At 49.0% G+C, this 11,849-nt stretch overlaps 1 long non-coding RNA gene across 4 annotated transcripts in view; it reads left to right on the top strand.

The window, feature by feature from the left end:
* The window catches only part of LOC106010769 (uncharacterized), a 148,742-nt gene that overhangs the window by 35,149 nt on the left and 101,744 nt on the right, over positions 1-11,849 (top strand). The window lies entirely within an intron of this gene.

Here is an 11,849-nt window from a genome sequence, read left to right as displayed (position 1 = left end):
GGGAAATAGGTGATTGTGAGGTGAGAGTGGCCTCCTACTGTACAGCAAGTTGTAGAGCACTCCAGGGCCCCTTCCCTGCCAGTACCCTCCTGGGGAAATGACTGAACTCCTCCTGATAATGCCCCAATCCAGAATCTCAGTGATAAATTCAGCTACCCAGAAGAGAGCTGTTTTCTAGCTACTGCAGCCTTCTTTCTCCTCTTCTGGAGCCCAGAAGTCCTGCCCTCTTGCTTCCTCCATCCTCCCCGCCTAGCAGCTAGACACTGGGCCTCTGCCCTCTCTAAGGCCTTAGGACCCAGCTCAGGTTTAGCTCCCAGGCAGGTGGAGCTCCTCTGAGCCCAGAAGGGCCAGGGTTTTCCAAGGCTTCTGGTCTCAGCTCTGAGTGGGGCCTCTGATAGGGGACCAGGCACATCGTGGCAGAGCACGTGGGATGGTCATTTTTACTCCAGGGCCAGTAAGGTAGGATATGTCTGTTGGACAAATTGGCCATGGCATCAGGAGTGCAAGTTAAATTGCCGGATCCTGCTCAGCCATGGCCATCCCTCGGAGTCCCAATCCTGTGTGAGAGATCTGGGGAAGCTCCCAGCCTTCCCTTCCCTAGAACACCAGTTGTATTTTTCCGCACAACTTCAAGGAAGGTCAGAGGTGGCATAGGGGTTCTAGGTTAAGGACACTGCCTTACTCTATCAATGGAGATGGTGAGGCTCATTGGTGAAGAAACACTGATTTTCCAAAACCTAATGACTACAGCTTGTGCAGGGAGGGCCTGGGTGAGATACCAGGACCCACTGAGAATAGGGATGTGGAGGGCTGATTAGGAACCTAGGGAGAGGCACCTGTAGTAGAAGGGTGAAGCCCGTTAAGAGGCTAGCCAAAGATACCACCTTGCAGAGGGAATGCTGGAAATACAGTGGAGGGATAATATTGACACAGTGATCCTTCGGGCAGCACCATAGGTCAGGGTGTGAGTGAAGTTAAGCTCTGGCCTGGCATTAGGTCCTTTCCTACCTCTCATCAAACTCAAACTCTCAAAGCCTGTGCCCTCTGAGCTAGGACAAAAGAGAGCCAAGCCTGGTAGTCCCTTTGGCAGGCAATCCCTTGGTGCTTCCGGTGCCAGCAAGCAATACCAGGCCGAGGCCACCCCAGAAAGATCTCTCCTCAAGTGTTCCAGCCAGAGTTGACTCCTGGTTCTGAGATTGTTAGCTTGGTCTGTGGAGACTGCCCTTTCCCAAAGGTACCCAAGGAATGCTGCTCATCCTCCCATCTCTCCACCTCTCAGCTTGGACTCTCCCTCCATGGATTTGCAACCTCTCTGCTGTTCTTCCTTGTAGCCTGTGGCTAGATAGTTACTGATCTAAGCTAACAGAGCATGGGGGCTGCACTGTCTTGGAAGATTGTTTTTTTGGGGTGGTGGGAGAGGATGTCTATTGAAGAGGTGGTGATGACGTCTGGCAAATGAGCCACATCCGATTCAATTAAATGTCTCGAGGAAAAGAGCTTGGAGGGAGGGTCCTGGGAGCGCTGTTAAGTGAATGGGCTGGCCGGGCGGGCAGCTAGCGATGACAGTTTGAAAGATTAGTGTGAGTCCATGTCTGAAATATTGCTGTTTAATGGGGGACATTGAGGCTGCATTCGGAATCCCTGCTTGAACTTTTTAAAAAAGAGAGAGTTCTGGAGAAAGAAGAAAAATTAGCATTTCCTTTGCAAATCAAAGCAGCGAAGATTTATCGCCTATTTTTGGGTAAAGGGGTTCTCGGAGCTGACGGATCTATGGGTCAGGTGGCATGAAAAAGAAAGGGGAAAAAAACCCTTCCTATTTAGACAAAAATCAGTGACTTTTCCGCCTCCTGCACTCTCTGTACATCCGGCAGTGATTTCTCTTGGCTTCAGAGAAGGCCCTAGTGCTTCCGGAGAGAAGAAACGGGCAAAACTAGATAAATGCCGTGCAAAATTGAAATTAGGGCAACCCGTGCTGGTCTCTACAAAGACATGTCCAAGAACAAGTTCCAACTTTGCTTTGCGATCCATACTGTTTTCTAGCAAGTACAAAAAAATGTTTTTTCTTTAAATAGATGTTGCAATGGTTGGGGGTGGGGTGGGAGAAACTTGATTCTCTGGCCTGGACGGGGACACAACCTCCATCTTCCCAAGGGCCGTGGGCCCAACCTGGCCGCTTCTCTAAGCCGCACTTTGACCAAACTAGCAGGACAAACAAACAGCCTTCAGCCGAGAGAAAGGCAGGAAGAGACAGGAGGAAGAGAGGAGAGATCAGACACCTGTGCCTCGATTCCTCTGCCTTTTAAAGACTTGATGCTTCCAGATTAGTCGAATTTGCGGGTGGTTCGAGAGCATTCTGCGCAAATAAATTATTATTAATTGCAAAGCGATCGGAGCAGCCTGGCACCCACCCCCTTCCTGCAATCAGCAGGGCCAGCCTCAAAAGGTATATATGATTAATTGAAAGATAAGCTGGAACTATCACCGGGAATGTCATTAATGCGCCGAGGAGACGTGCGTTGGAGACAGGCGGCGTTATCCGGGGCTTTATCTTCAACAACGCCTCGCTCTCGGCCCGCTCCGGGGAAACAGATGGAGGTTTCTGTCTGGGACGCTTGCCCCGTGTTTATATTTTGGGAAGAATCGCAACTCAAGGGAGTCCCCGGCGGGCCCCCTGATAAATGAACATTAGCACTTTTTCGGACTACTGTATCAACAAAGGGGCTGCGGCGCGGCAATAATTGGCGAGAAAGCAAACAGAGGGCCGAGAGCGCGACTCTGCTCTTCGTCCGGCTGATGGATGAGCAGCGGTGGCTGCTGCCCAGCTCCCGGCCTTCGCCTCGGCTCCCGGCCTGGCCGAAGGGCCCCTCCGCCGCCCTGGCTTCCTTCCTGGCCTGGGGCGGGGGTGCTGACTCCAGAGGACAGCCAGGCACCCGGTCGCCTCGGTCCTGGGTCATGCCGCGTTCCGACGGCTCGGCCGGCACCGGTGGCTCCTCAGCCGCGCGGTCTAGAACGCCCGTGATTTTGTCAGTGTCGCGGATCTTCTTATTCTGATTGCTTGGCTGAAGAGAATGACGCTCAGAGAGATGGGGTGGCTTGCTCAAGGTCACACAGGCTGGACGTGACAGTGTCAGAATGTCAGGATTCCAACACAGGAATGACTCCAGACTTGAGTGTGTTTTTTTCTTGCATGTAGCTAACTCCTGGAAAGCCAGACATCCCACCACCGCCACCTGGAGAAGAGAAAAGGACTGTTGGATTTGAGATGCTGGGTCTAGCAAAACCTTCATTGAGGCCAGAGACTTCCCATGTGAGGAGGGGAAATTTAAGATGTCCCCAATTCACTTCCTCCTCCTCCTTTTTGGTAACTGCATTATTGAGATATAATTCACACACCATGCAATTTAGTGATTTTTCATATATATATATATATATATAATTTTGGTACCGGGGATCGAACTTGGGACCTTGCGCTTTCAGGGTGGCAGCACCACTGATTTTTCATATTCACAGAATTATGCAGTCATCACAATCAATTTTGGAAGTTATTATCTCTTTCAAAAGAAACCCATAACCTTTATTCATCACCCCCGACCCTCCTCCACCTTCCCAGTCCTAGCCAATCACTAACCTGTTTTCTGTCCCTAGAGCTATTCTGGGCATTCCACATGGAATCCTGTAATATGTGACCTTTTGTGTCTGGCACCTTTCATGTAACATAATGTTTTCAATGATGATTCATGTTATAGCATCTATCAGTAGTTTGTTTCTTTTAGGAACTAAATAATATTCCATTGTATAGATGTACCACTTTTGTTTATCTATTATTAGTTGATGGACATTTGGGTTGTTTCCACCTTTACGTTATTGTGAATAATCGCCTTGTTGACTTCTACCCTACAATCTAAACTTTTAGAGACCTGGGGAAGGCCCTTTTCCTCCTCCTGGCAACTAACTCTAACTTCCCCTCAAAGATGACTTCATGGCCCTGACACTTGTGCAGTCATACAGGGCATGAGTTTGGTTTAATGTCCTGTTCTTGCTGCCTTGAAATTCTTGGCAATTTTTGAACAAGAGACTCCACATTCTTATTTTTACTGCACCTACAAATTATGTAGCCAGGCCTGCTTTCTAGGTAGGCTGGGGAACATTAACTCTAAGTCTTCAAGGTTGCTCTGCCCTATGCCATAGCTCCTGCTGGTGGAAACACCCCCCCTCAAAAGGCTGTCTTTGTAAAGCTGCATAGCCAAAGGAAGGACCTAGAGACACCAGAAGAGCAGATCTTCCTGGATATCGTGTGCATTCATATGCGTGTGTGTGTGTGTGCGTGTGTGTGGTGGAAACTAAAAGAGTGGGTCAGAACTTCCATCCAGACTCAGTGCCAAATGACTCCAGAGTCTAGTTACTACTACATAGTGCCTGGCTTGGCTTCCTTCACCCTTTCACCCAGATTTCCTGGAAGCTCATCTAACAACCTGGTGCTGAGGAGGGCCAAATATTCAGACCCTGAAGGTGGCAGAGCTGTACAAGAAAGGGTGTTGTACTGTGAGCCAATACTGGTTTGGTCCTGCCCTTCACACCAGTCAACTAACCTGAATACTTTTCCCTCTCTGCCCCCTCGGTTTTGTATTTGTCTCCTTGAGGGACATAGGTATACCTTAGGTCCCTTTCCAGCTGTGCTATATTGTTGCCTGGACTCACCTGAACAGTGAGGAGGGGTGTAAGGGCACATTGGTGCTTGTCTAATCTATAAAATAATACTGGTTAAGATGAGAAATAGCTCTGCCAAGTGTAATATTGTATTTGCTGGGACAGGGCATGGTCCATGCAGCAATACAACTTCAAAAAAAAATAGAAGTGATGTTAGTAAAGGAAATGTAAGATTATTCTTATACTAAGTATATTTAATTGTAGATTAAAATTTTGAGCTTAAAAATAAAACATATAGTATTAAGGTAATAATTTTGCAGTGTTTGCATATTTTAGGGGACAGATAGAAAGGCAAAAAATGCCCTAAAGGGCTGGGGGTATAACTCAGTGGCAGAGCACTGTCTGTTGTGCATTTTGAGAACCCCTGAGTTTGATCATCAGCATGGAAACAAACAAAAACAAAATGAAACCATAAATATAATCAAAGAGAAAAACAATGCACAAGGGAAAATGCTAGAAATTCAGGACAAAAAGGAAATTCCTTAATATAGAAAGAGTTCCAGTAAGTCAATAAGAAAATGATTCAAGAAAACAATTGAAAATTGGCCAAGAATAGGAGAGCCTTGCTGGTGGTGGTGGTGGGGAGCAAAAAAGAAACAAAAATAAAGAAATGCTTATTAAACAACTGTTTTCACTTATCAGATTGAGGAAGAGTAAACACTGGAGGTCTAGGGTGTTGCTCAGTGGGAGAGTGCTTCATTTGGGTTTGACTTCCCAACACTGGGAAAAAAAAAAAGGGTTGATGTCCATAGTATTAGAAGGGGAAAAAAAAAGCATTCAGTTTGGGCTAGGGGTGTAGCTCAGGGGTAGAGAGGGCTGGCCTAGCATTTATGAGGCCCTGAGTTTGATCTTCAAGTTTGATAATTACTGTCTTAATCACTTTTTTGTTGGCCAGTGCTGGGTATTGAACCCAGGGCCTTCACACTGAGCTACAGCCCAGTTCTTTTTATTTATTTATTTTTTATTTTGAGATAAGGTCTTACTAAATTGCTAAGTTGCCCAGGCTGTGCTCTACCCTGTGATCCTGCTGCCCCAACTTCCCAGTGTACCATACTGAGATGATTACTAGCGTGGACCACCACCCTGGCTTAATCACCTTTTTATGTTGTTGATTGGAAGCTGGGAAAACTGGATGGAGCAATTTCCTACTGTCAGGATTTAAAATGCAAAAGCCATTTGAACAGATATTTTCACTTCTGGGACTCTATTTTGTAGGTATACATACATGGGTATGAAAAGAAGAGTATTTTCATTGCAATTAAAACAAAGCATTTTAAGAATTAAAATATTTTAAAACAACCCAATTCAGTAATTCTATTTTAGAGGACCAGTTAAAAAATTACGTTACACTAATAGAACGGAATACCAGCTGCCTTAAGAAAGAATTAGTCACATTTATATGAATTTTAGGATATATTTTATAATACATTAAATATCCAAATTGCAGAAATATGTATGATCTGATTATTTTCCTGATGCTTGGGATAAAACTTGGGGCCTCATGCACACAAGCACTCTACCGCTGAGTTATACTCCCAGCCCTGGAACTCTGTGTTTTCCTTTTTCTTTTTTTTTGGTTAACTCTGCGTTTTCAAAGGTAAATAAAATGCTAAAGAAAGTTCTGGGGAGAGAAGAGGAGCCAGGAATAAAATATGACACTTTTACAAAGTATTTTTCTGGGGAGTTTCCATTTTATTTGGGGTTGTGGAAATATCTAGGCCAGAATCCCTTGAGGTATAAGTTAAAAATGCAAATTTCTGGCTCTTACCCCTCACCCGGGTATTTAAATCTATTTAAATCGGAGGTGTGTATATCACAAACTCGACAGGCAGCCTGGCTCTCATCAGTTAAATCTCCATGAGACCACGGAAGCCAGCCGGGGTAGAAAGACAGGGTCAGTGGTCAGCAGAGGTCCAGGCAGAGAAAGGCCGGGCGGCCTTTGTGCAGCACTGGCTGCCATCCAGTAGAATTGCCCTCAGAAGAGATTCTCCCCTGACTGTGCCTCAGTCCCAGGGGCCCTCCTGCAGGGCAGGCCCAAGTCTTGGGGTCACCTGAGGGATAGCTCCCCACATTGCTCAATGCACTGACTTGCTGGTTGGAAGTGCTGTGAGGCAGGGCCACGGGGCTGGGTAGCCCCACTAGGTGCTGCCTGCAGGCCCTACCCCAGCAGGCCCATGGAAGGGTGTAGCATGTCCTAATTTTCCTGGCACCTACTTTGGGCTTCTCCTGAGGGACAGCCTCTAAGTGCCCCTGTGAAATAGTCCTCCATCCCTCCGAACCAGATCTGGAATCTGTCCTAACAAAATTAAAGTGACTTCTCTATTTTGAGGGATAGGGAGAGTAAACGGAAGTATCTCATGCCTGACCTTCCCAAATGCAGTGGGGACCCTTGCAGTCACTAGTCCCTGCTGTCTGCTACACAGGGAGGCGAACCCAGCAGCGACCCGAAGTTCAGGGTCCAAGGAGTTGGTCGCAGCTTCCGTCCTCTCTGGCTGCCTCGGACTGGTCAGGAGAGCAGCCCTGTCCCCCAGGGGACCCCCTTCCAACCAGGTCTGGCCTCTTGGGGCAGTGAGCGCCTCTGGCCTCCATGCCTTAGCTCCAAGCCGGTTGTGCGCTGCTCGCCTGAGCCGGGTCTCGGCGTCCGCCCCCAGGAACCCTTCTTCCTCCTGCTGTTGGGACCTTGTTGCTTCGTGTATTCGTCCTGAGACCATAGCCACGTATCCCAAAAGGAACTGCCAGAAAAGTTATGAGTCCTCATTTCCTGCTGGTGTTAAACATATAAGAAAAACAAAACAAAACCAAAAGCCAAGGCGAATGTTAAAAATTACCTCGCTTTCCAAAGTATTTTATGGGCTTGGGCAGGGCGCGGTTTCTCATCCCTATGACAGGATGCACAAAGTGTCCTGTTACTCCCTTTGTTGGTTTCTTTAACAATCGATTTACAGTCACATCGATGACTCTTCTAATTATATATTTTTTAAGAGTAATACATTGCAGGAACTAAATAACACAACATAAAAGTGTAAAACAGCTTGCCCCCAGTCACTCAATTACCTGGCCCAAAGGGTTATTTAGTGCCCCCCCCATCAAAGGAGGAATTGGCACATACTAGGAAAACACTAACTTAAAAATCCACTTTATTGAGGCATATTGTACTTAGAACAAAATGAGCAAAATTTAAGTTGACAGTTCCATGAGTTTAGACACTTGGATAAGCCTACAGAGCGGTGATAAGAATCGAGACAGGAAAATACTGACATTAACCCCCAAAACTTTTTCTTGCTCCTTCCAAATTAATTGCCACAATCACTGGTTTAAAAAATATGTCCTTCTAAAGATATTTCCTGCAAATTTATTATTTATTGCAAATTTAAACCATATTATGGGACTTTTTTTTTCAAGAGCAATTAAGTTCTGCAGACTCATTTGCATTTTTGCCATCGTCAAATTTTGTTATGAGTATGCTGGTGTGTGAGTCACTTTTCTCTCCCTTTTAGAGGGTTTCTAAAATCGAATTTATCCTGGGTCAGGGGGTATGATGGGCTTTAAAACTCATGTTAGGGTTTGCTGGATCAGGGGGAGTCGCTTTGCAATTTCCGTTGTCGTTTCGCGTTAATTCCCCCCCCCCCCCGGGCTCTGCTGGTGGCTGCGACCTTCTGTCCCCTCTGCCAGACGGCTGCAAACCGCTTCAGAGAAACAGCCAGGCGGGAGCCAAGACTCCGGAATCGTCCCTCAGGATCCGCTCGAAGGAGCTCAGAACTGGAAACATCTGGTGACAATCGAATCAGACCGCGATTTTAGAATATGATGAAGAGGAAATGTTTGTTTAAGGGTCAGCCCACACCTGCGCGGCAGGTGTGAAGCTCGGGGAGCCGCGGCTTTGGAAGAACCGTCTCATGGGCGCTCAGATTGGGTAAGAGCCAAGCTGGGCGCACAGCCGCGGGTCTCTGCCCACAGCGCCGGGGTGGGTGGGGTTGGGTTAGGGGAGCAGGGGTAGCGGCTCTGCAGCAGCTCCGAGGATTGGGGTTGGGTCGTCCGCTGTCAGGGTCGCCTGCTCCGGGCCCGCTGGAACCCCGGACACTGCCACCGGAGCCACCCTCTCTGGGTGGCTGAGGTGTGGTCAGTATTGAATTCCGGCTGGAAACGACCATTCAGCGGGCGACCGAGTCCTCCCACGGTCGCCGCCCTTCCTTCCTCTTCTTCCTTCCTCCAGGTCGTGTCTTCCAACCTGCTCTGCGGAAACCGCGAAGTCTCCACCACCTGGCGGAGCGGAGTGCAACCCGAGAGGTGGCAAACTGCTGCACCGGAAAAACTACATTCCGATTCCACGAGATCCTGTTCAATCAATACCTATTGCGAGCCTCCCCGAAGTAGGCAGGGCGCAGGGGACCCGGGACGACGAGCTCCAGGGCTCCCGGGCACACTTAGGATCCGCGAGGGGACGAGAGACTTCGCTGAGTGCACTCTGCGCCCCGTTTGCGTTGGAGAAGTGCGGTAATTCAAGCGCGAAATGAGCACAGCGGAAAGGTTGCCCCATCCAACTTCTCAGGGCGCTCGGGACAGTGGTAGACATCCAAGCCTTAAAAGGAGCACAAGCCAGCGGTTTCAGATGGGTACAACCGCGGCGATCGGTACCCTCGGCGAATGTGTACACTGGTGTGCTTTAAACGTGCCGAGAGGACGGGGAACACACACGTGTGCCTTAAGCGCACACTTTTGTCTGTGTGTGTTTTATGTGCACGGGGCCAAAGCATTGCTCAAGGGCACAGAGATGACCCGGGACGCTGATTCCAGTCTCCGTTCTCTCCGCCTCTCCGCGGTCTCTGTGCCCGCGGGCCCGCGACGGGTAGTCCCGGGAACACACGCGTTTCTGCGCTCGCGGTGTAAACGCGTCTGTGCGATCCCGGCGCCCTCACTGGGCGTCGCCTGTGCAGACTTTCTGTTGTGTGGTCTGTATCTCTAGGTAGGGGACATCTTTTGTCTCTCGGCAAGAAGCTTTCCTCCGGGAGAGATAAAGTAATCGATAGGGTCTTTTAAATAGCTCCGCGTTTCCTGTGGGGCGAGGAGTATCAGCGCGCACACCAAATCTGCTCTGGTATGTCACCTTATCTCCCGTCCCCGCTGTTGTCCCCAAACGCCGTCTGTCAAGGGAGACGCCACCCGCATTAGGACCCAGACTGGGGCCCTTCCGCTCGGGGTCACGCGCGGCGCCCTCGGGCGCTCAGTCCCGCTGGCTCTTTGGGGTCTTGGAGACCAGGCCAAGAGGCTGGGGGCAGGGTGAGGGTGCTGGGCCCGTCGGGGGCATCTTGCGGGTGTTTGTGACTCAGGCGAGCGCCTTTTTTCTAACCTTAGAAATAGTCCAGAGTTTTGGCGGCTAAGCCGGCCACCTGGCTTCTCTGTGCTGAGGAAAACCGGGCTTACTGCCTTCGGAGAGGGCCGCTTGGATGTGAAAACCCTGCCTGGCCGGAGGTTACTTCCTCCTCACCGTAACACAAAGTTTGGCTAAGCTCCAGGTGGCAGGTGCTGGGTTGAAGAGGGAGCTCCTGAGCCCTGAGGGTTAGGGCGATCTCGAGTGCAGCCGGATGTCTTCGTCCCAGCCTACAGCAGATCCATTCTACCAGCCTGTAGCCAGCTGGAGTTGGAGCTGACCCAGGAGAGCCAATGGCAGGGCCTCGGAAAGTAGTGCAACCTCTGGTGGTCTTGCAGCCTTAGCAAAGGCCCTGTGGCAGGCCTGGGCTTCCCTGTCTTTGTTGAATCCTTGGTGGAGTTCTGCAGGCCAGGCCCTGCACCCAAGTGTTTTCAGCATCTGACCACCCTTAGACCCAGGGTCTCCTCTCATCTGTAGGCACTGTTACGAGCATCTCATTTTTCTTTTTCTCATTTGAGTCAGGTGCGTACAATTTTAAAAAAATAAACAAAATTACAATAATGAAAACTCTTAACCCTCTCTTCCCTCCTACCCTTAACTACACCAAACCCACCAAACCTCTAAATAACACAAGTTAGCCTCCCCTGATTTCCAGCTTCACAGGGCTGGGAGGCTAGAGGGAGAAAATTACTTCTTGGCTTCTATACAGACTTGCTCCCTTTGAATTGCCAGGGATCATTCAGGATTACTCCACTGCTGAGAGAGGACCACCCACCATACACAGCCTGGGGAAAAGCCAGACCTTGGGAAAATTTGACTTCTCCTTTCTTAGGGTTTATTTATTGAAAGTAGAAATTTTCATTAGGACATAAAGTCAGGGTAAATGCCTCTTCCTGTTGAGGAAGAGGCATTCTGAGTTTTCTTGTTCTTTAGATCTTCCTACTTGTGGCCTTTCCAAAGGAATTTGACTATTAGCAACACCCAGAGGGTGGAGGAGGAGGAGCACGGTGTAAACTGTGCTTTCGAGTGCCCTGGGCCATACTACCCTGTGCTGTGCTGTGCAGAATGTGAGCTGGACACTGCCATTCTGCTCTGATCCAAGGGCTGAATGTGTTTCATCCGATGGCTTCTTCTGTTACTCTGATCTGGTCGTTTAGTCCTGGGCAGATGTGGGTGTGATCTTCATGGAGAGAGAGGACCCCATCTCCACTCCTCTAGGGCAGAGCCCTCAAGTAGTCTGCCTGTGAGAGAATACTTTGTCAGAAGGAGCCCAGGAGGGCCAGGGATTTAGCTCAGTGGTTCCGCCGCCTGCCTCAAAAGTGCAAGGTCTCGAACTGAGTTCGATCCCCATTCGATCCCCAGTACCAAAAAAAAGAAAAGAAAAAAAAGAAGGAGCCCAGGGTACTTGACTTCTTTCCTTCTAACAAGATATATGGGGTGAGAGATGGAGAGTGAGGAGACCAGCCAAGGGGGTTTTACGGTGGCCCCTCCATTCCCTTCTCCCTAGATGTGTCAGTCATCCTATAGGACCCTCGGCCTTTTTCTTAAGGGAAAGAGGGTACTCTCAGCTCAGGAGAAGTAGCAAGAGGTGAAGTGGGAACAGGAAATACTGGGAACAACTCTTAGCCCAATCCTGAATGTGAGTGCAGCAGTGATTCTGGGAGATGCTACTTAGGATAAAATAAGTTTCCTTTAGCTGCAGACTGTCTCTGAGGTCCCCTGGAGTCTAGCAGTACACTATTTCCCCCTCTCTGAATACAGCTTTTCAGGCTTT

The sequence above is a fragment of the Heterocephalus glaber genome, unplaced genomic scaffold, assembly GCF_053883595.1.
Source record: "Heterocephalus glaber isolate CG9 unplaced genomic scaffold, H.glaber_assembly_v1.0 deba00001606, whole genome shotgun sequence".
Lineage (NCBI taxonomy): Eukaryota > Metazoa > Chordata > Mammalia > Rodentia > Bathyergidae > Heterocephalus > Heterocephalus glaber.
The sequence above is the reverse complement of the archived record's forward strand: the minus strand, read 5'-3'. Positions and strand labels throughout refer to the sequence as shown.